General features: G+C 55.9%; 1 long non-coding RNA gene across 1 annotated transcript in view; it reads right to left on the bottom strand.

The window, feature by feature from the left end:
* Positions 1-26,658, bottom strand: part of LOC112672518 (uncharacterized) — a 60,024-nt gene that overhangs the window by 26,111 nt on the left and 7,255 nt on the right. Inside the window, exon 5 of the long non-coding RNA XR_007406794.1 lies at positions 21,420-21,629. This is a non-coding gene — a long non-coding RNA (uncharacterized LOC112672518). The remainder of the gene's footprint in view (positions 1-21,419; positions 21,630-26,658) is intronic.

Raw genomic sequence — 26,658 nt, 5'->3', positions numbered from 1 at the left:
CCAGGCCTCAGAGGCTGCCTGCCTTTGGAGACGGGGCCTTTAAAGAGGTGATGAGGGTAGAAGGTGGTCATAGGGCGGACCCTGATCCAATACGGCCGGTAGACACCTCAGAAGGTACCTTCTAAGAGGAGATTTGGACACAGACACACACACAGGGTGACCATGTGAGGACACAGAGAGAAGACAGCGTCCACACACCCAGGGTGAAATCCCAAAAGAAGCCAGCCCTGGGGACACCTTGATCTCAGATGTGCAGCCTCCAGGGCTAGGACACAATGAACTTCTGCTCCTCAAACCATCTCTCTGGTCTGTGCTGTTTGTCCTGGCGCCCGAGCAAATTCCCACCACAGACCTGACCGCCCACACTGCAACCCTAGAAAGCGGCGGTCATCCAGGGGACGCCTCCTCGGCCCCACGCCAGTTAGCACCCGCCCCCGCGATACTCTGCCCACAGTGTGCCCTACGCAGGCCTGCGGCCACAGCTCTGACACTGGACCGTGGCGCAGCCCCTGTGCCGGGCCCTGGCCCACCACCTCCTTCCCGCCAGCACCAGTGTGGCCCTTCTGAAAGACAAGGTGGCCGTGCCCCCCTCTGATTCACACTTCACCCCACCACCTTGGGAAACCCCCAGTCTCCCAAGGCCGGGCCGGAGGCCAGGAGGCAGTAGGATGCCACTGAGGGACGGTGGTGACCGCTGGCACCAAGTCACCTGCTCAGTCCCAGCCCCATCACGGGATAGCAGCGGGCCCTCGGCGAGTGGCTAACACGGGCCCCACTGCCCGGTGCCCCCTCCTCCTCCCAGGGTGGGCCCCTGAGGACTGAGCCCTACAGCCCGTCACAAGCCTGCGCTCACCTCACACTCCCCGGCGTCTGAGGGGGAACAGCAAGGGGCAGGGGGCCCCCTATGGTGCCTTTCATTCTGCCTCGGAACATCCCCCAGTGCCATCAGGGTCCCTCGGTCCCCAAGAGCCACAGCCCAGAACTGGACTTCTGGGCCTTTATCCCAAAGAGCTGAAGGCCTGTTTTTACCCAGAAACTTGTAGAGAGTGCTTCTAGTAGCTCCATCATAATCGCCAAAACCTGGCAGCACCAGGATGTCCTTCCACACGTGATGGATCAACCAACAGTGGTCCATCCATGGCTCGGAAAACTAGCCCAGGGTAAAAGAATGAGCTATTATTTCGAGCAACACCATGGACCCAAGTGAGAGAAGCCAGGCCGAACAGGCTACGTACGCTATGGTTCTATGGGTACGGCTCGGGAACGGGTAACGCACAGGGACGGCAAGCACACCAGCGTTGTCAGGCACTGGGAAGTGGTCACTATGAAGGGATTACATGGTCAAACTGTGAGGGTGATGGAACTATTCTAGATGGAGAGTGAACTTTGATGTATGCAACTTTTTTTAAAAAATCAGCCGAAAGGATAGAGGATTCCAGGGTGGAATGCCACCGGTAATGAACGAATAGAGCTACTATAAATGCAGGCACACCTCGGGTTCCTGCACGTCACTGCGACTCACAGACACTGTGTCTTGTACAAATCGGAGGTTTGTGGCGCCCCTGCGTCTGGCCGAGTCTATCAGCACCATTTTTCCCAGCAGCATTTGCTCACTTGGCATCTCTGCGTCACCTTGTGGTGATTCTCCCACTATTTCAAACTTTATCATTGCTACTACGTTTGTTTTGGTGACCCGGGATCCGTGATCTTTGATGCGACCGTGGTCCTTGTTGGGGCATCTCTGACTGTACCCATGTAAGCCCTTGAACGAAATAAGCATCGTGTATGTTCTGACTACTCAGGCAGCTGGCTGCTCCCCATCGCTCCCTGTCCTTGGGCTTCCCTAATCCCTGATAACACTGACATTAGGCCAGTTTTAATAACCTTACAATGGCCTCAAAGTGTTCAGGTGAAAGGAAGAGTCACACATCCCTCAATTTAAATCTAAAGCTAGACATGATTGAGCTTAGTGAGGAAGGCACGCTGAGAGCGAAGACAGACTGAAAGCCACGCTTCTTGCACCAAACCATGAGCCAAGTGGTGAGCACAAAGGAAAAGTTCTTGAAGGAAATTAAACGTGCTATTCCAGTAAGCACACTAATGATAAGAAAGTGCATCAGCCTCATTGCTGATGTGGAGAAAGTTTTAATGGTCGGTATAGAAGATCAGACACCCACAACCTTCCCTTGAGCCAAAGCCTAATCCAGAGCAAGGTCTTGGCCCTCTTCACGTCTGTGGAGGCTAAGACAGGTGAGGAAGCTGCAGGAGAAGAGTCTGAAGCTAGCAGAGGTGGGTTCATGAGGCTTGAGGAGAGAAGCCATCTCCCTAACATCAAAGTGCAAGGTGATGTAGAAGCTGCAGCAAGTTCTCCAGAAGGTCTAGCAAGATGATTCATGAAGGCGGCTACACTAAGCCACAAATGTTCAGTGTAGATGCAACAGCCTTCTACTGGAAGTAGATGCCAACAGCCAGAAAGAGGTCCATGCCAGGCTTCAAAGCTTCGAAGAATAGGCTGACTCTCTTGTTAGGAGCTAACACAGCTGGTGACTTGAAGTTGAAGCCAATGCTCATCGAGCATTCTGAAAATCCTAGAGTCCTTAAGAATTATGCTTAAATCTACCCTGCCTGTTTCTATCAGTGGAACAACAAAGCCTGGGTGACATCACATCTGTTTACAACATGGCTTACTGAATATTTTAAGCCCACTGTTGAGTTCTACTGCACAGAAAAAAGATCTCTTTCAAAACATTACTGCTCGTCGACAGTGTACCTGGTCACACCCAACACTCTGAGGGAGATGTACGAGATTTATGTGCTCATGCCTGCTAACACAACGTGTGTCCTGCAGCCCGTGGATCAAGGAGTCATTTTGACTTTCAAGTCTTATTGCTTAAAAAATATATTTCATAAGGCTACAGCTGCCATAAGATGGTGAGTGCTCTGATGGATGGATGGGCATTGGAAGTTGAAGGATTCACCATTCCAGAGGACATTAAGAACATTTGTGATTCATGGGAAGAGGTCAAAATATCAACATCAGTGGGAGTTTGGAAGGAGTTGATTCCAACCCTCCCGGATGCCTCTGAGGGATTAAGACTACAGTGAAGGAAGCCACTGCAGAAGTGGTGGAAATAGCCAAAGAACTAGAATCAGAAGTGCAGCCTGAAGATGGGACTGAATTGCTACAATGTCGTGATAAAACTTGAGTGGATGAAGAGTAGCTTCTTAAGGGTGAGCAAAGAAAGTGGTTTCTTGAGATGGAAACTTCTCCTGATGAAGACGTTGTGAAAATTGTCCAAATGACAACAAAGCGTTTACACTATTACGTAAACTTAGTTGGTAAAGCAGAGTAGCAGGGTTTGAGAGCATTGACTCCAATTTTGAAAGAAGTTCTACTGTGAGTAAAATGCTATCAAGCAGCATCGCCTGCTATAGAGAACTCGTTTGTGAAAGGAAGAGATTAATAATCAGTGCAGCAAATTTCATTGCTGTCTTATTTTTAAGAAGTTGCCACCCCAACCTTTAGCAGTCACCGCCTTGATCAGTCAGGAGCCATCAACATTGAGGCAGAAAGATGATCCATCAGTAGAAAGATTCTGACTCACTGAAAGTTCAGATGATGGTTAGCATTGTTTAGCAATTAAGTACTTTTTTTTCTTTTAAGATTTTATTTATTCATTCATGAGAGACACAGAGAGAGAGGGGGGCAGAGGCACAGGCAGAGGGAGGAGAAGCAGGCTCAAGGGAGGGAGCCTGATGCGGGAATCAATCCTGGGACTCCAGGATCACGCCCTCGGCCAAAGGCAGGTGCTAAACTGCTGAGCCACCCAGGGATCCCCAATTAAGTACTTTTAATTAAGGCATGTGCATTGTTTTTTTAGACATAATATTACCACAACTTTATAGACCACAGTATAACGTAAATTTATATATGCACTGGGGAAATCTAAAAACTTATTTGACTCGCCTTATTGTGAAACTTGCTTTACTGTGGTGTTCTGGAACTGACCCTACATATCTCCGAGGTGTGACTGTACCTGCCATGATCTCCAAAGGGAAAGCAGGGATGACCTAAGCAGCTCTGGAAAGCAGTGTTTTGACTGGAAACTATCAGGCTCAGGACAAAAGGAACCATACACACTCTGCTCTGCAAAGTTGTTCCTCTCAGGAATTTTGAATTCTGAAATGGCTTTTCATGTACCCTGGAGTGGAACACATGGGACAGTGGTGTAGACAGAAGCAACCGGGGCCCTCCAGGGAAGAGAGGAAAGTGAGAGATAAGCAAGGAGAAAGACCAGAATGGACCATGCGCTCCTGGACTGGAGTCTGAAACATCAGTATGAACTCGTGTCTAGGATGATACAGACACAAACGGATAAGAACTAATTATAGGTATTTGGATATGCATGGGGTAGGACAGACACACATATCCCCTAGCACTGTCATCTGAGGGCCGCAGAAGCAACACCACCCAGTAGCGATGAGCACACTCAGGGCTCAGATCTTGGCTTCTAAATGCCATCCCCCAGAAGCAGCAGCTAGCACTACCTGAAGAAATGTCTGATTCTAGGGTTAGGGCAGGACAAACATAAAAGGAGCACGGAGCGTCTTACAGTGCCAGGAAGTAAGGAAGTGCTCAAGAAGCAAAACGATAAGAACATGTCCAAGCAGTCCCAACGGCCAAATAGGAACAATGTGAACAACAACAACAAAAAAAACATAGGATGGAATTACAACCAAAAGTATAAAATAAATATGCAGGAGCCTCTACTGATGTAAATTCTTGAATAAACAAATGGGGAGAAGAGGTAAGTCCTCCTTACAGAAAAATTTCAAATAATTTAGGTAGCAATTTGCCCCCCCAGGAAATGAAGCTTAATTCTCCTCCTGACTAAAGTTGGACTTAGTCACTTGCTTCCAAAGAACAGAGTCTGGACAGGGGGACAGTGACCTGACAGTGGAGAAACCTGGCACACAGTACCCGGAAGTGTCAACATTAACATCACCAGTGGGAAGCCAGGTTGAAAGCATGTACCCTCTGCTCCGACGGGATGAGACGGGCGTTTCACCTGCATGGTGTTTCCTGCTCATGAAAAACCAAGGGAGATTCTAGAAAACACCAAATATCCTCGAAATTGCTAAGGGCATTGAAAAACGAGGAAAATCTGAGAAACTGCGACAGACCAGAGTGAAGGAGGTGTGACAACCAAATGCAATATCACTGTTATTTCCTGAACTGGCTTCCAGAGGAGAAGAGGGACCAGTGCAAAAAACTAGAGAATCTAGATAAAGTTGGAGCTGAGGGAATGGTGGCGTGCCGGCGCTCATCTCTTAGAGTTGACAAGTGTCTATACTGTAGCGATGTAAGAGGTTGACATCAAGGGAGATTGGGTGAAGGGTGCAAGGAAACTCTCTGCACTATCTTTGCAACTTTTCTGTAAACTAAAATTACTCCAAAATGAAGTTTATTGTTTTTTAAAAGCACAGGGGCGCCTAGCTGCTTCGGCCAGTGCAGCATGCATCTCTTGATCTCGGCGTTGTGAGCTCAAGCCCCACATTGGGCATAGAGCTTACTTTAGAAAATGGAAAAAAAAACAAAACAACTAAAGATATTATAAATGAATGAATGAATGAATGAATGAAGCAAGCAAGCAAGCAAGCAAACACAAGAGTGTGGGCATACCTGGGACTCCTTCCAAGGCTAGTTTTGATGAGAACCATTCCTATTTCTTTCCCTAATCAAAATATAATTAGCAGATTCCCCACCAAGCCCCTCCTGGCCTCTTCCGGTCTCCTCTTCTAGGTTTGTTGTCACTTACTAAGCAGTCTTCACACAAGACACTAGTTCTGCCATAATCCAATTATGCAACCAGTAAACCTCTTTTATTTTTTAAGATTCTAATAATTAAATCAACTGTTAAAAATCAGTAGGTTGTGACAGCACATTGGACTAGACCATTCCTCTAGATCTTTGTAAATGGATGGCCAAGGTGGTTTCTGGGAAGATAGTTGCCTAACTCTGTTCAGGCTGTGGTAAGAAAATATCACAGGCTGGGTGGCTCATAAGCAACATTCATTCATTCATTCATCTATCTATCTATCTATTTATTTATTTTAGCAACAAACATTTATTTCACACGGTTCTGGAGGCTGGAAGTCCAGAATGAGGGTGCCAGCAGAGTCATGTCCTGGTGAGGGCCTCTTCTTGCTGCGTTCTCACATGATGGGAGGGGCGTGCTAGCTCTCTGTGTCTCTTCTGTAAGGGCACTAACCGCATTCCCAGAGCCCACAACCTAATCACCTCCCGAAGGCCTACCTCCTAATACGTCCCCTTGGGGGTTAGGTTTCAACACACGAATTCAGGGTAGGGGTAGGGGCGCACACATTGAGACCACGGCACTGGGGGCCAGTCCCCTCGTGATGTTTCACTGTCACACTGTGAGATCTCTGTGGCGATTTTGCTGGCACATCAAAATTTTGATGGATGCGAGAATTTTGATTTTGCTGGATGCGAGACCCAGGGGACAAATGAAGACAATTATATAACTGGCATCGTAGAATATTTTTTGAAAGACATAAAATGAAAACAAAAATGAAAAAAAAATCATAATAAAAGACATAAAATGTAAACTGCCTGATTGCAAATCACACTTGGGCTATTTCTAGGGATGCCTGGGGGCTCAGTGGTTGAGTGTCTGCCTTTGGCTCAGGGCGTGATCCGGGGGTCCTGGGATCAAGTCCCGCGTCAGGCTCCCTGCAGGGAGCCTGCTTCTCCCTCTGCCTGTGTCTTTGCCTCTCTCTGTGTATCTCCCATGAATAAATAAATAAAATCTTTAAAAATAGATAGATGATAGATAGATAGATAGATAGATAGATAGATAGATAGATAGATAACATAAAATATATACCACCTGATTGCAAATCACACTTGGGCTATTTCTAAAATGTGTGACTTTGAGCAAGTCACTTGAAGTCGAGCATCCATTACCTTGTTTGTGAAATGAGAGCATCAAACACCTGCTGAAAGCATATACCCAGGTCAGACCAATGGGTCTGGGTTTATAGAGAAAGGCCAGGGCTGTCCTCCATGGGCAAGAGGATTCCAAGAACTCACTGCAGACATACACCCCTTTGTTCGACATACAGAGGTCAGCCACCTAAGAATCATGGTCTTTCTTTCCTTAGGTGGGGAGGGGCAGAGGCAGAGGAAGGGAAGCTTACGCGGACTCCGTACCCGACACGGGGCTCACTCTCACCACCCTGACGTCATGACCTGAGCTGAAATCAAGAGTCAAACACAACTGCCTGAGCCCCCAGGCACCTCGTAAGGGCAAAAATCCATACAAACCCTTCCAGATCTCTGTACCTGATGCTGCAGTTCTGGCTTCCAGACCACTTGCCGACTCTTGAACTTGGCTGTGCAAGTCCCTTGTCTTGTAACAGCAGGTGAACACAACACAGCAGCAGGACCCTGCGTCACCGGGCCGTGATGCCCGAACGGGTGAGTGTCTGTACCAGCACTGCAGCAATCGAGGGAAGAGATTTCTCCTGAGAAGGTTCAGATGGAGAGTCTTTGATGGAACTACTGCCTGGAGAGCCAAACAACCACACAGAGGGTGTGGAGACACCCAGAGATGGGCCACTGCCACCCGTCCGCGTGAACAATCACCCCGAGGGCCAGGCCAAGAGCCAAGGGGAAGGAAGACACAGTCCCTGGACGGTGCTGGGGCGGATTCTTCCAGAGAACTGACACCAAAGCCAAGTGGGAGCAGGAAAAGACACCCCAACCACTCTCCACCCAACCCCAGTCTCCTGCTAGCCTGTCCTTGGTGGAACCCAACTGGAAAGCAGCCAGTGAGGGAAGGGGGCCCAGGAGATGCCCTCTGCAGGGGCCGGCCTGTGGCCCGCGAGGGCAGAGAAAGGAGGAGGACCGCAGGCTGCCAGGGGTTCACGAGCCGTGGCCAGTGGAGGCCCCCCTGTGATGTTATCAGAGCAAATGGGTACAATGCACACGTCAGAAGACAAGAGGGCTCCTTGCAACGTGCTGCGGTCTCAGGAGAAACTTTATTTGCTTCTTCAAATGTTTCTCTACTTTCCAACCTCTCATACGTTTATCGTATTGTACAGCCAGAGGAAATAGAGAACCTCAGATGCAATAGAAAAGACACATTTACAGAGACTTTGATAGAACCCCATGAAATTCAACATGGCTGAATGTCCATTCAACTGACACATCCACACGCCCACACCCACACCCACATGGACACGCACGCCTCCCAAGCGCCGGACAACCAAGGCGAGGAGACCGCGATCGCCCACCGGGGCCTGCGGCCTGGGGGGCTGTGCTCTAACTCAGATGCTTGGCCTCCCCGCAAACATTAGCACCGACGGGTCCATCGCAAAGCTTGAACTGCATGTGACTGGCCTGGCTCATGACCTTCTTCCACTTTTCACATCTGAGATGATTCATGAAATAAAATCTGAGCAAAAATACCATCCTCCTCAATTGCGGAAATGTGTTTTCCTTCCGCCGTGATCACTGGCCGGAGGACGGCGTTTTCCTCCAACGCTTACCTGGTTAACACGAGCGAGGACCACGGCTCGCTGGTGCGGGTGGGAAGGGCAGCCACGAGCGGAGCCCGCCTCCCGTGCCCCGGGCCCACCGGCACAGTCACAGCTGCGGAGGGCCAGCCAGGAGTCACAGAGTCACTGGAACCATCACATTATTAAAAAGATATACATCGTGACGGTAAGTTTATAACATCCCCATAATTTTGGCGGAAGTTTATGACACGAACACTCTCTGAGCCCTGAACAAATGTCTCCCCGGTTACACGTTGTCAGGGAGTGCACAGTCGCTCCGCTTGAAGATAGATATTTGCTTCAGAAAGTTCCCTACAGAGGTGATAGATGACCAAGGTCCCCATCGGGCTCGCCACAGGGAATGCGTCCTAAATCAAAGCCCTCAACTCGGCCTGCCCACACGCTCCTCCCTGGCCCCGTTCCATCAGGAAGGCTCTCGAAGACCTATAAATGCTCCCGCTGAGCGGTGACGGCCACCAATCCCAGCCGGGGGGAAACACTCTGCCCTCGTTCGCATGGACAGCTCTTCACCAACCACACACAGCCCTAGCTCCCAGCCCTCGCACCAGGTGCCAAAGTCCCAACCGACCACAGATGACCCCCCAGGGCCCCAGGCCGACAGGTCAGCAGCAGCCACGCGCGTGTGCAACGGACACCCGTCCCTTCTCGGTTGGGCTGTCTGCATCATACGGCGTTCGTTTCCTATCTCGCTCCAGACTCCGCTGCGGCACATCTTGCTCTCCGGGACTCTTGTTAAGGATGCAAACCGACATGAGGCCCCAAGAGTGACCTGTGGGTCACGCTTCAAGCAATCAACTGTATTTTGTCCCGTTGGCCGGGATGGACTCATCACGTCCCAGCTGTGTGACCTCTAGCAAGTAACGGCACTTCCCCCTGCCTCAGTGTCCTCACCTGTGGAGAGCAGCTCCTGCCAGGGCCCCTCCGTGGGCAGTCGTGAGGCTGAGCCCGGCGCCCTGCGCCCGGGGAGGCCTGGGAACCGCCAGCTCTCACTGCTGCTCCTTCTGGCCTCAGGCTCGGACACGGCCCAAGCCCCCCACAAGGCAGGCAGGTGCCTAGAGGCCCGAGACTGTCACGGGAGCTGCCCCAACTCTATTGACACTGCCTGGTGACCTGGGACAAGCCACCTACCCCATATGGGCCTCTGTTCCCTCACCTCCCCCAAATTGGGCATTTGGATCCAATTATTTCTGAGGTTCCCTTCAGCTTCCACATTTTGATGAGTCAAATAGAGCGGGTCTTCTGTTTTTCCCTCCAAATCAACCTTATTTAGGAAAAATAAAACTTTTCTGGAAAGAAGGGTGAAATCCAGATGCCACAACTCTTCTGCAGGCGATGTCATGGGCTCGGGGTCAGAAGGAGACCCCAGCACACCAGGGCTGGCCACTGCTTCCCCACCCATGAGGGGCCCGAGGGTCACACGGAAGTCCTGGTGCAGGGAAGGCACAAGCCTTTGCGAGTGACTGTGGTTCTGGCCACTTCCCTACAAACCTCCACCAGGACGCTCACCCAGGGAAGGACCCTCCAAGAAGGCTCTCAGAGCAAAGAAGTCCGAGACGGTCAGGCCACTGGAACCTGGCCGGGTGTTCAAGGAGACAGGAGCACAGGGCAGGGGCCACTGCGCAGCAGTGTCCTGTCGGGTCCCAGGGAGCCACCAGAGGAGCCAGCGAAGACTGCCGTGGCCCCAGGTGAGCTGAGAGCAGCAGCGCTGAAGGGCCACGCACCTGGCCGCCGGACTCGTTGTCTGCTTGCCGGCTCCGGACAAGCACGGCGAGGTGTGTGGGCTCCCGGGGCCCTGGGGACTGTGGGGCGTCATGACCGTCCGCAGTGGCTCCACACCATGATATACAGCAGAAACCCCTTCCCGGGGGCCGAGCGCCCTGGCAGCGTGAGCGGCCTCCGCAGTAACGGTCACGTCCGGTGGCAGGTGACCGGAGGGGACAGCCTCTGAGGCCTGAGCAGTCGGCAGACGCCCCCACTCGGGGGGACAGAGCCTGCACCTCTGCACGGGGAGCCCGCCAGGGCCACGGGAGCATGGCTCACACTCCACACTCCGACCCAGGTGGCCCGGGCCGTCCCACGCCCAGTCCTTCCCAGGTACCAGCTGGGTGCGCTGCGGTTTAACTCTGCTCTGACCCGACCCCGTCTCCCTGGGGACGCCCGCAGGTCAAGGGCTCGGTCCCACGGGGCCGGCCCTCCCCGCCCAGGCGCCCTGGGCTTCTCCCGGCGCCTGCAGGCCACAGCTTCCCACGACCCCCTCCTCAGCTCCCACGATTTGTTGGAGCCGGTCACCACCTCAGGAAAACACTGTACCTACTAGATTACTGGTTTATTACGATAAAGGACACAACTCAGGAGGAACGAAAGGACGGCCTGGCCACCTGACCCATTCTGGCCACTTCCTCTGAGGCCCCGACACGAGAGACGAGGCTCTGCGGGCCGTGGAGACGACCCCAACACTGGGTTTAATGCTCTGTCTTGAACTTGTTTCACACCGTCACCTTGCACTGGGCCCCACAAATTACAGAACCAGTCCTGACTTAATAACGGTACCGCCTGGTGGGCAGGGATCAGGGTGGCAGGGCGGGCGGTGCCCCGGGGTCCCGGGGGAGGGCATCCAAAGTCCCTGCAGGTTTCTGCTTGGTTTCTGGTCCTTGAGGTCAGAGATCCTACATCGAGAAAGAACATAACCAGGTCCCGCCTATCCCTGGCGCCACGTCTAACTCAGCCCCACACAAAGGTCTGCTCTGTGTCCCTCAGTGCAAACCGAAGGCAAACATGGCTCCTCAGAAACCCAGAATGACCCCAGGACTCCGCAATTCCACCCCTCGGTATCTGCCCCAAAGGACAGAAAGCAGGGACTCAAAGGGATGCGTGCACACCCAGGTTCAGAGCAGCGTTATTCACGGGAGTCAAAAGGTGGAAGCAACCCCGGTGTCGGCGGACAGACGCGGAGATGAACCGTGGTCCATCTGCACGGGCAATTCTGTTCAGCCTTAACCAGGAAGCAAAGTCTGACACCTGCTGCAAAACGATGTAGAGTCGTCGAAATGCAGGAGGATGCGGGGTGGGGCGCAGGGGGAGGGGACGAGGGGTTAGGGTCTCGTGGGGCAGGTGACACCGTTCTGGAGACGGACGGTGGTGGCAGGTGCACACGCTGTGAATGCATCGCAGGCCACTGAATGGCACGCCACGAAACAGTTGAATTTGTTTGTTAGTGGTTAAATTTTACATCATACGTGTTTTAACAAATTTTACTTTAAAAGAAAGAACCAGGGATCCCCAGGTGGCTCAGCGGTTTAGCGCCTGCCTTTGGCCCAGGGCGTGATCCTGGAGACCTGGGATCAAGTCCCACGGCGGGCTCCCGGTGCATGGAGCCTGCTTCTCCCTCCTCCTGTGTCTCTGCCTCTCTCCCTCTCTGTGTCTATCATAAATAAATAAATAAATCTTAAAAGAAAAAAATAAAAATAAAAGAAAGAACCACAAAACACAGAAGGCAGGCCAGTGGGAGGAGGAAAAGCAGGCGACGTCGGGGAACGTGCAGACCACAGAGAAGCACCAGGTTCCCACAGGGGTCCCCAGGCAGCCAAGGGGAGATCTGGGCAACGGGCGCCCCGAGGGAACCACAGGAGCCCCCCGAGGGTAGCGCTGGTGCTGGACAACAGCTCAAGGCCAGGCACAACCGCATCAGTCCCGAGGTGACGGGCTCGGAGCGGCCACCAGCAAGGGGCTGGAGCCAGACGGTCACTCCGGGAGCAAGGGGTCTCTGTCCGCCTCCCTGCCACCTGCAGAAAGCACCTCGACGGCGAGAGTCCTCACCTGGTTCCCAGCACCCTGCACCCCACAGCTCTCCGCAACGCGCCAGAAAACAGCCCCTACTGTGGCTCTGTTTGCACAAGTTTTAAAACTTGCAGCTTCATTACGGAAAATCGTGAAGCACGCAGGAGAATGGAAGTTATTAGCAGCCTCGACACCCAGAAACGACCGCTCCCACACATCCTGGCGCCTAACATACGCTTCCAGACTGAAGGAGACCAGAGCAGGCCCCCCCACCCCGGCACAGGCCCCTGTGCAAGAAGGACGCTGACCCTCCGGGCTGCTCCCTGAAGGCAGGAGGTGACGCTCCCACCCGTGGACGGTGCCCTCCCTGGAGCAGGAATGAAGCTGCTCTTACCACAGAGACAGGAAACGCGGGTAGGAAATCCGTACAAACGAACCCGTCCCTCGTCGCGACGCCCTTCGCCCCCCCAGCCCAGCACAGACCCCTCTGTGCGGCCCACTCGTCACCCACTCGCGGCTTATCTAAAAGGCATGAAAGCTTCCCGTCTGGTCCCTCTGGGGGCTCGCTCTCCTGGGGAGCCTCCCACGTCCACGCGGCGGTCCCGTCCGTGCTTCTCCCGTGCATCTGCCCGTCTCACTTTATGTCGGGCTCAGCCCGAGACTCAAAGGCTAGAGAAGGGTTCCTCCTCCACCTCAGACACACACGCGTCCGGAGAAGCATCCACATGTGTGCGCGGACACACACACACATGCACCTGTCCACCTACACAGGTGTGTTGCACTTCTCATCTTTAACAAAAATAAAAATCTCTCGGGCGCCTGGGTGGCTCAGTCGGTTACGCCGTCTGGTCCGGGGTCCCGGGATCGAGTCCTCCGCGAGGCACCTGCTTCTCCCTCTGCCTCTGCCCCGACTCCTGCTTGCGTTCCCTCTAACAGGTAAATAGAATCCTTAATAAAAAAAAAAAAAAGTCAAAAAATTAAAGTTACCGTGTCTGCTCTTTCCATGCCTTTAAAAACCTCACCCGTTAGCAGCGTCTCCCGTATGACTCAGTCTTCTTTTGAATGATGTATCGTGGCGAGTGGAGAAGAGGCCCTTGTGTGGCTCAAGTGCGTTTCATTTGGACTGATTCGTCCGGCGGCGCTGTGGACGCTGCAGGCCGTGGGCGCCCGGGGCTGGGCAAGGCGCATGCTCAGCACCTTCCCACCTGGCCAATCCCTAGGCCCAGGGGTTGCACAAGCTCCTCGGCGCCCGTGGCTAAAGGGTGCTCCGGTTTACACTCTACAGGGGTCCAGCGACAACCCCTACCAGGAAATCAACTTTGACTTGATTAAATTTGCTAAACGAATGGTATGATTTTGCTACAAACGTGGAGCCCATGTTTAGTACAAACGCCCCTGGGGAGGTGCCTCTGCACCTGCAAACACGCCCCACGGCCGCACCCAGGCCAGGCCCGGGAGGACACAGGGTGCCGTCTGCCTCCCCGGCCCCCTCCGCCCACTGAGGACCGCAGCTGGTTTGCAGGGAGCAGCTGCGAGTGGGGCAAGCCCGGGGCCCGGCCCTCGGGGACACAAGGCCCCACCCCTGGCCTGCCCCTGCTGGTGTGGATGGCACTGATTTTGTGTCAGAAGTTAGCTGACCCCGGGAACGCATCATTAAGGAGCTTCGTCTGCAGCGTCCACTCACGGTCCTCGCGGGGCTGTGAGCACCTCGGGGCAGCAGGAGAGCGGGGCTCCCAGCGCCACGGCTCCCGCCAAACCGTCATCCTCGGGGGCCTCGGGATTGCCCTGCGGCTGACTTGCTCGGGCCAGCCGCCCTCTGCCCGCTGCGCGTGGGCCTAACCTCCGTGGCCCTCCTGGCGTGAGCACAGCCGGGGAAGGACACGAGGACAGGAGCGGCGGGAGGCGACAGCCGTACCCCACAGGGACGTGGCAGCCACCGCCCAGCACTGGGGACATGCCGGGAACGCGGCTGCCACCTGCTGCAGGCCCCGGCTCCGTGCACATCCTGCTGTGTCCGAGGACCCACTGCAGGCCCGCCACAGAGCCGGAGCCGCGTGCCATCCCCGGGCGCCCCCCTCCCCCACGGACCCAAGCCCAGCTGGGGGTGAGCAGGTGACAGCACCCCTCCTCCCCCAGCTGCTGCCAGGGGTCCCCTCCCACGTCCCACGGGGCACACGCAGGAAGCCGCCCGTGCCCGCTGCTCCTGGGGGCCCCTGTTCCACCTGCGCCCCGTTTGAGTCTGTGGGAACCACTCCGGACGCCGACTCCCTGACCCCGGAGGATGTCACCCCCTGGCACACCCGAGGAGGTGCATCCAGGGAAACGGGCTCCCACTGCAGCCTCCCCGGCTTTGGGGCAAATTTTCAGACAGAAAGATCGACTGTTCCAGAAGCCCTGGCAGGACTGGCTCATTTACTCCGCTGGTGAATATTCACTCCGAGTCCTTAAGTATGTGTCTGCGACTTGGGCAGCTAGGTTCCCAGCCACGAGGTGGGGGGCAGAGGCCCGGGGCAGCCGTGAGCCCCGACAGCGAGGCCGGACCCTCAGGTCAGGGGCACCGGGCCATTGCCCTGTTCACCAGTGAGGGGCTCCCGCGGCCCAGCTGGAGCTGGGGGGCAGGGTGGCTGCGGCTGCCACACCCCTGAGTGCCCCATCCCTGAAGGCCGGCCGGGCTCTTCTCTGCGGGTAGGAAAGTGACGTGACCGTGAGGAAACCACGGGGGCCGGAGGGGCTGCGGGAGGCGTGGGTCCCCAGGTGGGGAGCGGGCACAGCAGGCCCAGGGCCAGGGCCCGAGCAAACCTTTCATTTCTCACCATAAGCAAGGTTCAGGACTTCTGCGTTCTGCTCATCTGTACACCACGCAGTCATAAAATACTATCTTTAATATGTTTTTATGGAGGAAGGCCCATGAAGGCCGAAACGCCCTGGACGGGGGAGGTCATAACCTGCCCCCCAGAAGGGCCAGAGGACCTGGGGCAAAAGGCAGAGTAGGGGCAGGGAGGGGCCTTGGGCAGAGGGAGAGGCCACAGCCAGGACGAGCAGGGGCAGGGGCTCGGCACAGACTGGGTAGGCCCCTGGACCAGACGCCTCCTCGGGTGGCAGGTGGCACCCGGCATGGGAGGCACAGGGCGAGGGGGAAACGAGCCCCCAGGGGCAGAAGCGCCAGCGCCAGGCAGGCAGGGAACGGTCAGAGCAGCCCACCAACGTGGGGTGGGGGGTGAGCTCCACCCTCCTCCCACCTCACCTAGGGTCCCCAGGGACCCCGTGCAGCAAACCCACCGACCTTGCCCTCACATCGGCCCCACGACTGATTTACTCACACACACCGGCTAGCCAGCTCTGTACTGCCACCAGGGCCATCTCCCCGAGAGCCCCCACCCTGTCCCCACCTCCCAAGCCCCGCCAGGCCCCACGCTGCCTCAGCAGCCACCTCCCAGGGAGATGTCTCCGCAGAAAAGCCCCCTCAGCTCAGCCCCTCGCAGCCAGATGGGGCAAATACCTCTGGGGGGGGGCCCGACCCTGCCACACCCAAGGTCAAACCTGCCCCAGTGACAGGAAGCAGGGCACAGGCATGGACCTGCCTCTGTGGGCATCTGGGGTCCTCACTGCTGATGGACGCCCTCAAACAGTGGCCCCCAGAGTCAGGCCTCTCCCGCCCCTGCACTCGCATGCATAGCCCCAGTGACCTTCCAGACTCTGCTGAAGCCCGTCTCCTTTCTACGTTTCAACCATGAAGCCGCCGCCGGCCCCCACCCCACACGCCGGGTGTCCACTCAGAGCCCACGATTCCACATGCATCTTGGGTGACGTGGTGGGTTGTGTGCTGCCCTCAAAAGGGGTGTCCAGCCCAGGGCCCAGGACCTGGGAATGTGACCTCATTTGGAAATAGGCTCTTTGCAGATGTAAGGTAAGGACATCATCCTGGGTTATCTGGGTGGTCCTTGAATCCAAAGACAAGCGTCCTTTACAGACATAGAAAGGATGTCCACGTGTAGATGGAGGCACGTGACACTGCCAAGGAGCTCAGGGGCCACAGTCTTCCCCAACCCCTGAAGCTGGAAGAGGCAGGAAGGATCCCCGGGAGCTTCTAGAGGGAGCACGGCCCTGCCTCACCTTGACTTCCGACGTCTGGCCTCCAGAATGCGAGAGGATCTATCCGGGTTGAGCAGTTTGTGGTCCCTCGTGGCGGCTGCCCCGGGCAGCTGACACAGCTGGCAACCACCACGCAGCGTGACTCGTGGGCTGCAAAGAGCTGCTCCTACTCCTGCCCTGACGAGCACGTCCGGGGAAAGAAATACACACGAGAGAGGAGGGGAAACTGTACTGAGCCACGAGGGGAAGTGTTAGCAGTTCCGGGAGCAACCGTGGCGCAAGTCAGGGAAGGGGGGGGGGGGGCATAAAAGCAAAGGGATTTGAAATCTCAACCGCTATGGAGTAAAGGACCAGAGCCTCCCCCGGAGAGGCTGGCGCGGAGTATTCAGAATTGCTCGTTCCGAGGAAGGGCTTCCAGAGCCCTGGGACGGGGTTTTAGTACAGCTTTGCCGACCAGCCAGCACTGGGCAGACGGCCCCAAATCACCCAGGGTGCACAGGCATGTCTTGGGGAATCCAGGAGGGGCTGGGGAGGAGAGGCAGGGGCCCCAGGGCGCAGTGGCTCTGTTCCCTGGAGTGGCCTCCGCTGGCCAGAGACCAGGGCCGGCGCCTTGACCTGAACACTCCCCTCTGGGACACACACAGTCCTCGGGGACTCTGGTTGGTGTTGGGCTCTTTTGCCTTTTCACAGCAACACAGTTTCTGGAGCAGTGTTTGTTTTTGTTTTTTTTTAATGTGAATGATTTCAAACAAAAGCAACGATGAAATATACATGAACGTTACCATGCATGGCTTTTTAGCTAGAAAAATTTCCTCATAGTTAGAATAACTGCTTCAAAGGGTTGTATAGCTGGGAGCCATTTGATTAGGTTAACACGGGAGAAACAACATTTGCAGAAAGCACAAATCCGATAACCACGTCTGGACCAGGGAAAGCAATGTATTAGTCAACAAATGAGACGCCGTATTCCTGGACGCCTACCTGAAGTTACAGTCGTGTGCACAAAACGAGGCGGTGGCCGCAGTGTGCCAGAACCAGGCCCGTGGCCCCAAGCCCGGCTGAACACGGCTGCGCCCAGGGGTACGGATGCCCCCTGCCTCCCGCACATAGTTCTGAGGGACGGGATGCTCTGAGGCCTCTGGTGTGGCTGCATCTCTGCCCGGCGCCTCCCTGAGCCCTGGCCCGCCCTCCGGCACTACGGACGTCCTTCCAAGAGCCACAGACAAAAATCCCCTGCGCAAAAGCCTTTGTCTCAGAGTCTGCTTCCTGGGAACTGGCCCGGTCCTGGCTTAACACCCTTCTGTCCCCATTTCAAGAATTCCATTTCCTCTTCAGTCTCCTCGAGAAATCTGAACTCTCCCATCTTATTTTCAGACTGTGCTACTTCTACTTCCTTGGGTGTGCCTTTTCCCATGTGGGTTCTCCTGACTTTCTCAGGGTTATGAGTTTTGGTTTTTTTTAAGATTTTTTTTAAAGCTAATTTCTACACCCAACGTGGGGCTCGCTCTCACAACCCGAGATCAAGAGTCACACGCTCTACCTGCTGAGCCAGCCAGGCGCCCTGGGCTATGGGTTTCTTACGGTGATTTGTCATTTTTGTTTGCAACTTTTCCCATGGACATTATCAGATTTTGCAATTGCCTCAGCCTGGCCCTACATGCTGTGGGGTTAAAGCAGATGTTGCAATAAGGATTTGGGGCTGGAAAAGCCTTGTTCTCACCACTGCATCTGGTCCCCACCTTTCCTGGACCTCCCTCCAGTCTCCTCACCCCCTCCCCCTGGCCTTTCCTCCAGTCCTGGGCCTGGGAGCTTTCCTCTTGAACGTGGCTTCTTCTGTTCATGTATTTATGCATTTGCAGTTTGCTTATCAGGGTATTATGCTGAGTGAAATAAGTCAATCGGAGAAGGACAAACATTATATGGTCTCATTCATTTGGGGAATACAAAAAATAGTGAAAGGGAATAAAGGAGAAAGGAGGAACAATGAGTGGGAAATATCAGAAAGGGAGACAGAACATGAGAGACTCCTAACTCTGGGAAACGAACTAGGGGTGGTAGAAGGGGAGGTGGGCAGGGGGTGGGGGTGACTGGGTGACAGGCACTGAGGGGGCACTTGATGGGATGAGCACTGGGTGTTATTCTATATGTTGGCAAATTGAACACCAATGAAAAATAAATTTATAAAAAAAAAGAAAGAAAAATAAACCAAATTTTAGGTTTGAAAAATAAATAAATAAAATAAATCTGAAAAAAAAAATAAAATAAATCTGCCTTCTCTACATTGTCTTTATTAGTTTATGTCCGCCCTCTGAAGCCACCTAGAAAAGGTGCCTTTCTTCTGATATCTTACCAATAGGTGGTCACTGATGGTGGTTCCCGTGCTTTTTCAGCCTGAACATCCCTGTGCTGCCCAAAACACAGTTCTGGAAACTTTTACTCCCTAGAAATCCTTCCCTGGATGCACTCCCATGTGCCAATTAATATTTAATTCTCTTAATAAAATTTTCTTAATATAGTTCTCACCATTTTATTTCGCCATTGACGAGTCTACTTAGATTCCTAATTTCACGCCAGAATCCTTCTGTGCTCAAAGAGTTACGCACCCACAGCCCAGCAATCCCCCCCAGGACATCCCTGATAGATGGCCAGCCTGCCCTTCCCGGAATATTCTAGACACGGAGAACACAGAGTCACCAGCCAGTTCTCAGACCGCTGGGCAGACACTGGACGTGTTGGTTCTTTCACTGAGTCCAAATCTCCCTTCAAAAAAGATGAATGTACAAGGACGGCAGCGGCAAGGCTGAGAACGGGGGCAGGCCAGACACCCGAACACCCACGACGTCAGGGAGGGATTAGAGACGAAACCTGTAAATGCTGACTGTGTGTGTCTAGTGGCACAGACTGTCCAGGACACACTGCTGTGGTGGGGCTGGGGGGGGGGGGCAGGGTCATGAGCATTAACTGGCTTTAACACGTAGATAAATAAAAGCGTATACGTGCGTCCATATATGTAAATATGTAGGCGAAAACACCCGGATGGTTGCTGCCAGCAGCTGCCAGTGGCTCCGCGTCGGGAGGAGACTAGAAAGGCACAGGGCAGAGCACGAAGCAGGTTTTCTGTCTTATAACTAAATACTTCTAGATTGTTTGAACTTGTCCCGCGAACATACACAACTTGCGTTATTTACAAAGAAAAAGGAAAACCTATTTTCCAAGGCCAGGTGCAAATGAAAAATAGTTCTCCCCGCCCGCGTGAGTATTTGCTGTCTGCAGACCCACGCTAAGAGCACCACGGGCCCGTGCTCACCGCGCCTCAAAGTAAGCCTGTCACCACCTCCTTTAACCGAAGAAAAGGCAGACGCAGGGAGAGGTCAAGTAATTTTCCCAGCAAGGACAGCGCCAGCCAGGATGATCACCCCGGGGTCCGACCCAGAGCCCGCGCACCCACCCCCTGCCCTGCCAAGGGCTTCTTCAGCCTGAACTTGAGCACAGGAGGCAGTGTCCAGCAGCTGCCCCCTCCTTCATGGGGTGGCCCCAACACCCTGGCTGGTGAGCCATGAAGGCCAAGGTGACGAGCTCTCACTCACCTTTGCTCATGAAATCGGCAGAAAAGACTCAATAAACTCACGTTCTAGAATGTTCTAAAAAGCATTCCATATACACAGTCATATACCTTATGGGTTAAAGCCCAGTATCGGGAATCCTTGCTGTTCCTGAGTCTGGGATGTGTAAGTTCCGTGGCTTGGATCAAGATCCTTAAATTCTCTGTGTCCGTTTCCTCAACTTTCAGACAAAAATACCTCACGGGATGCTGTGAGGATTAAGTGAGAATCACAAGGACGGGAAGATGTAGCAGCGTTGGCCACACGTAAGCGCTTAAGGCCTCAGCTTAGGTGTTCACGCTCTATCATAGTTGCGCCTCGACTGCCTGGCTGGGGGTGCAGGTGTCTATGCCTCAAGGACGGGGCCGCTGCTGAGCGACACACCGGGACCTGACACCCCCAGCCCCGAGAGCAGCCCCCGCCTGCCCCATGGCCTCCATTGGCTCTGAATGTTCCATCGAGAAGCTTCCACCTGCCGGTAAACACCTGCCCAGGGAAGATCAACCCTGCGGGACACCGGAGCCCCGGCCCCGTCCTTGCGGAGGCGAGGCGCAGGGAGCGGCCGTGTGGGGTCCTGCAGAGCCACGCAGCATCCACGAGGCTCCTCCTCAGGTGAGCGGGTCTGCGCAGAACACGCCTGATGACCCTTACAAATGCCGGCGAGCTGAGTTAATGAACAGAATGAAAGTAACGGTGGAAACAAAACGAGCTCACGCCACTCTCCACGGCAGCAGCCAGAGGAAAACAAAGCCCTTCAAAATTCTAAGACACGAGCAGACCTATTTATCCGTGTCTCATTAAATACCCTGTTCCTTTGGAAAATAAATTCCCGTAATTCTTTCCCTGATTAGACCAATAAGCTACTACTTTAGTGTTTTTTTGTTTGCTTGTTGCTAAAAAGTTTTCCCAATCCCTCCGCACTCTCAGCTCTGAAACCAAACACCTAGAGTTAGAAGCTTAACTAGGCAGGGACGAGGGTCTTAATTCCTTGGTCCTCTGTCCTTTCCCTTGGCCTCCATCCAGCCGCCTCCTCACCCGGTCCTTGTCCAGCACCATGGACAGGGGGTGGACCCGACCTGGGGTGAGGCCACGCTCCTCCTCTGACCAGCGGGTGGCCAGGGACAGCCCTGGAACAGGAGTCCCACTGGGAAGATGGGACAAACACATTTCGCCCAAAGGGACCCCCTTCTTGTCAATGCACAGGCTGCCTCACCACACCCCACTCCCACCCATGGGCCCCACAGACTGAGGGAAGCCCATGGTTGAGGGGAAAAGTTGGGGCCTTGGGCTCAGACCCACAGACCTGGGCTCAAATCATCCCACACATCCTGTACCCATCCTTACCTCTCTGAACCCGTGTCCTGCCTGCAAAATGGGGTCTCAGTCGCTAGTCAGCTTTGCTGTGAGGCTCTGGTGCAGGGAAAGAGCTTGGCTCGGCGCCCTGAGTGCTCCAGGCCTGATGCAGCCCTTTTCCGAGGCTGCGTGCCGCCCGAGGAGGCAGACGAGAAGGGTCCCGTGTGCAGACCTGAGCCCCATCCTGGATGCGTCCTTACCCTGGGCCGTCAACAGAGAAAAATGGATTAACCTGTGTTTGATGAGGATGCTTTCTTACTTGCCAACTGTGATGCATCTTTCCAATATACTAACGCCCCTAATGAAGATGTGCACAAGATTAACACACGCAATTAGAAAAGAGAGCCTTTTTGTCTCCTTCGATACAGAATCAGCTTTTTATTGCACAATTTATAATATCTTCACATTTTCAAAGTCAAGGAACACAGAAAGGGGAACTCAGCATGCCAGAGTGTATCACGTATAATTATCTTTGGAGGAAAATGAAAACAAACGCATGAGATAAATCTCACTGCCCACTGAATAGTGAAAACCCACAAGAAACGGAAAAACGTCCATAAGTTTGGGTTCACAACAAGCACCCTTGTAAATCGGCTTCATACACCCTTTGTGACCTTCAAGAATGTGGTGAAGTATTCTGGGCAGTATTTTTGACACGAAATAACAGCATTTAAGGAATCCATAATATCAGATTCTCAATGGGTTTTCATAGGCTTGGCTGCCAAGGTCAGAAGACAGGCAGCGGAGAACACGGCACTGGGCCGGCCGCAGTCCTGTGGGTGGGGAGGGGTCGGAGGGCACCGGACACCAGCCAGGAGCCCCAGGCTGCCCAACAGGCTGTGCCCATGACCACCCAGCTTCAAAGAGAGGACGCCTCCCGCCTGTGCATTGCCCACCGTGGCCAGAGGATGGAGGACACTGCCTCCCTGACCACGAAGGAGGCCATCGTCCACCAGAACTGTGGGCCGAACCAACAATGCTGGGCTTTCTGGCCCCTGCAGCCGGACAGAGATCCTTTGCCAGCCACCATCTCCGAGACAGCTTGACGCAGAGAGAGCTGCTGCCCAAGCACAGGGGTGCCCCTGGGCCTCGTGGGGGACACAAGAGGGCATAGCACCCACCAGCGAACTCAAGGGTCACAGTGGGCACTTAGTGACCCCCCAGCCCCTCAGAGCACCAGGCATGAGACACAGGGCCACACCTGCAAGAGTTACTGTGTTATCAGCCTGACACCTGCAAGTCCACCACCACCACCACCACCTACAGGGAAGGGAGGAGGTAGAGTGGGGAGGGCAGGGGGAGGGGGAAAGAGAAGGGAGAGTGGAGGGTGGGAGGGGGTGAGAGGTCAGAGGTGGGAGGGAGAGAGCAAGGGAGGAGAAAAGAGGGAGGGAGGGGGAGGAAGGGGGAGGGAGGGCGGGCAGGCCGGGTCTTCGGGCACTGGGGCTTACAGAGAGAAACTATTCCTTGTGCAATTCTTAGAACAAGAGCATTAAAAATAACCTGTGGGAATTATTCTGACTTTCAAGAAGCTCTCTTAAAAGGCTACTTCCTCTCTCGGGAGGGTAAGATCCTTTCTTATGTTAAAATCTGGGGAAGACGAGAAAGCAGGTCTGTGGGTTCTCAAGGGAAGGCCGCACTGGCAGAAGCCAGGAGGCCGGGGTCCCTGGATCATTAGCCACCAGCAGAAGGGGATCCTGTGTTAGCTTTGGGGGCGGGGCCCGCTCAGGCCCTGGGGCGCCCCCTCCCCAGCCACACGGACCCCAAGCAGCAGCCGACTGCACACTTAGGAGGGGAAGATGGTAAATCTCAAGAGGTGTTTATTTTGCCGTAAGAACGTAGATAAATAGGTCTTTGAAAGCTTTAGGAGTGAGCGCGGGAGGGGGGGGGTGTCGCTCACTCCTCCTGCCTCTCACGGGATCTTCCCGCTGTTGCTCCCGCAGGTCGGGCCCTCACCTCCACGTCTTCTCTCTCAGGGACTCTGGCGTCTCCCACTAAGAGGCAAAGGTGGCCCCCAGGCCCCGTGCTCCTCTCTTCTCCCCGGGGACCCCACCCGGCCTGCAGCCAAACGGAGCAGGTGCCACGGTGACAGGACCCAAACTCACAGCTCAGCAAGGAGGCTCGGGAGACCAGCCTTGCCTCCCCCCACCCCCCGCCGGGACCTGCCAGCAGCCCCCACCCGGTCCTTCCTCCAGGACACCAGGCCGCCCTCGCTCAGGGCTCCGGGTGGGAAGAGGGCCCTGTCCCAGGCAGCCCCCAGCCTCTGGGCCCCCTGGCTGCCCCCAAACAGCCCAGGGCCGACCTAGCTCTCCACATCCCCGAACCGACACCTGCTCTGCTCGGTACTCCGGGGCTGCTCACACCAGCCTCCCTCTGCGTGGGGTCCCCTCCCCGGGTGCTGGGGCCCCACACGGTGTGCCCAGTACCTCCAGGCCCTCCCCGGGGACACAGGGGGGCTTCCAGCACATCCCCCTCCGTCAGCTGCCCCAGAGCTTGCAGGGCCCCCACTCCTCAAGGTCACAACCCGAGGAAGAGCTCCCACGTCACACGTGCCCTGTTCTGCCCCACGTGGGAAACGAGGCAGAGGGACACGGAGCTGCAACTCCACGTCCTTAGACACGCAGCCCGGGCGGGCACCAGAAGGCGGAGGGGGGATCCTGGGAAGCTCCCAGCGTCCTAACGCAGGTGCCTCGCTGGGCGGACGCACTGCCTTGGCTGGACAACGGCCGGCCCGGGTCCCGTGGGCCTCCTGCAGCTCAGGGACGTCCTGCCGGGACACCGCCCACCCCAAGGCTGTGACCCTGACCGGTCGCTCCTCCCAATCCCAGGGGTCCCGCCTCCTGCTTTACAAAAACCACCTTGTGCACTGAGAAGACTCCAGAACTCTTCCCCACGGCCAGCCCCAGGCCCCACCAGCAACACTACTCCCGGCACCACGTCCAGCCCCACGCATCCTGTCCCGGCCCTCACTGCACGGCCGCGTCCATGACCTACGGCCCAGAGGGGAGGCGCGGCCTGCGGGGAAGAAGCCGGATTCTCTGCCACAGAATCAGAGGCCCCACATCCTCAGGGACCCCATCCCGAATCTCAGGTCCTCTGTCCCTGCCGCCAGCCAGGGGCTCCAGCTGCTGCCAAGGTCATCCCCGGGGACCACTGCCTTTGAGTCGTCACATCCCCACATTCCCCCAGCGCCACCTGCTGCCGCCTCCTCCATCCACCAGGGCAGCATGACCTGGGTCAGGCCGGGCTCCCCCCACCCCACCGACCAGAGGCGGGTCCTCACGGCCCACCCCCACATCTCACTTCAGAGGCCACCCCCGGGGACGTGGAGAGTCCGTCCTGACCCGGACACCAGTGTGTAGGAGTTTTCCTAGGGACCCTCTGAGCAGGACCCCCCGGGGGAGGGGAGCAGGACAGGGGTGGGGGGCAAGGCGAGGCCCCCCTGGGGAGCTCTGACACTGGGATGCTCTGACACACTCCCGCCTGACCCCCAGGGAGGGGCATGACCTGGGGCGTGCGGAGGGCAACTCCCTGGTTGGCTGCTGAGGGGCTGCTGTCAGCCCAGCCCTCCCATGGCTGAAGCCCTCCTCCCCCAGCAGGAGCTGGGCTCACCACGCACCTCCTAGGAGGGGTGGCCCTAGGACATGTCACCCACACAACGAGCCACCTTGGGGAGCACCTTAGTAATGGTGCAGGGGGGTGACGTGAGATGAGCCAGGGGACGCGTGGCCACCCCGTCACAGTGACCTCACCCCGGGGCTTGGTCAGAGCAACCGCACTCAGTGCCCAGAGCCCTTCCTCAGTGTCTGTCTTCACCTCCCAGCCTCCCAGTCTCGCAGCCTCACTCCGAGAAACAGGGGCAGAGGTCACGCCCAGAGGTGACACCAGCAGCCAGGATGCCTTTGCCCCAGCGCCCCCGCCCCCCAACCCTGCACGTCCCCGTCCCCGGCACTGGGCAGGCAGCCTCGCCTCCCACCTGGGGCTGATGAGCAAGTTCACTGAGGGCTCACGTGCAAAGCTGACCAGGGTCTCCTCAAAAAATAATTCTATTTTTTAAATTGTGGTAAAATATGCATAACATAAAAGGTACCGTTTTAGGCAATTTTGCAGGACACAGTTCAGTGGCACCAAATACGTCCACTGCTGTGCAGCCGTCAGCACCGTCCACCCGCAGGACGGGCTCACCTTCCCAACCGAAGCTCTGTCCCCGTTAACCACGAGCACCCGTCACCCCGACGCCACCATCCACTCCCCGTCTACATGGCGACGATGGAGTCCTGCCGCACTTGCTCTGGGACCGGCTGATTTCCGCCTCGTGTCCCCCGTGGTGGGGCCCGCGTCCCCCGTCCCTCCCGACACTAGACAATCCTGCACTGCACGTGGGCGCGGGGGCCTCAAAAACAGAAGCCGGGCCTCGGCCGGTCTGCGGGTCACGGCCTCCGGGGAGGGGTCTCCTCCTCCCGTCTTGCGAGCCACCGTGTCCTCCAGGCCACTCTGCCAGCAGCTTCCAAACTAATAAAAGCAAAGGGAGTTTTAGATTGCTCCTAATGAAATTATGGGACTTGTGATGCTCGCTTGAAGGAAGAGTTAATTCTGAAATACGGCGCTAATCTGTGCTCATCCCTTCCAGGGGAAGGCATGGCTCCGGCCGGGCTGGGCTCCCACGCCCCTCCTGCCCCCTGCCAGGGTCCCTCCCGCAGGGGACCAGCTGCCCGGCTGCAGGGGGCTGCAAACGCTCTTCCTCTCAAGGGGAAGAAGCCCCCGCGCCCCCCCGCCCGCTGGCACCCAGCTCCACCGTGGCCCTGGGAGCATCCTGGGACCCTGAGGCCGCGGCGCGGGGAAGGGGAGGGCCCTGTCCCCAGGGACACGAGAGCTGTGAGGGGCCTCAACCCCAGGACACCTGCTCCTTGCGGCCCCGAACATCCCGCCTGTGCGTCAGTTGCTCAGCGCATTACGTGCTTTTGGCCCATCCCCCTAACTCATTTTCAGGGGTCCCCCCACACGGGCTGCCCGCAACGCACTGCGCAGGCCCGAGCAGCCCCTCTGGGCTCAGTATGTGCAGGGGCCACTGAAGAGCGAGGCTGACCTTATCCGGCAACCCCTGCCCAGCGGCCGAGCCCCTGGCTCCCTCGCCCCCTCACCAGGACCCACACCCAACACCACCCTCTGCCCGCTGCCCTCAGGGACCTGGGCACCGCACCACTGCCCCTCCACCCTGGGCCCAGAGCCCCAT

The sequence above is a fragment of the Canis lupus genome, chromosome 28 (assembly GCF_003254725.2).
Source record: "Canis lupus dingo isolate Sandy chromosome 28, ASM325472v2, whole genome shotgun sequence".
Classification (NCBI taxonomy): Eukaryota; Metazoa; Chordata; class Mammalia; order Carnivora; family Canidae; genus Canis; species Canis lupus.
Note: the sequence above shows the minus strand (reverse complement) of the source record. Positions and strands in the feature narration are given on the sequence as shown.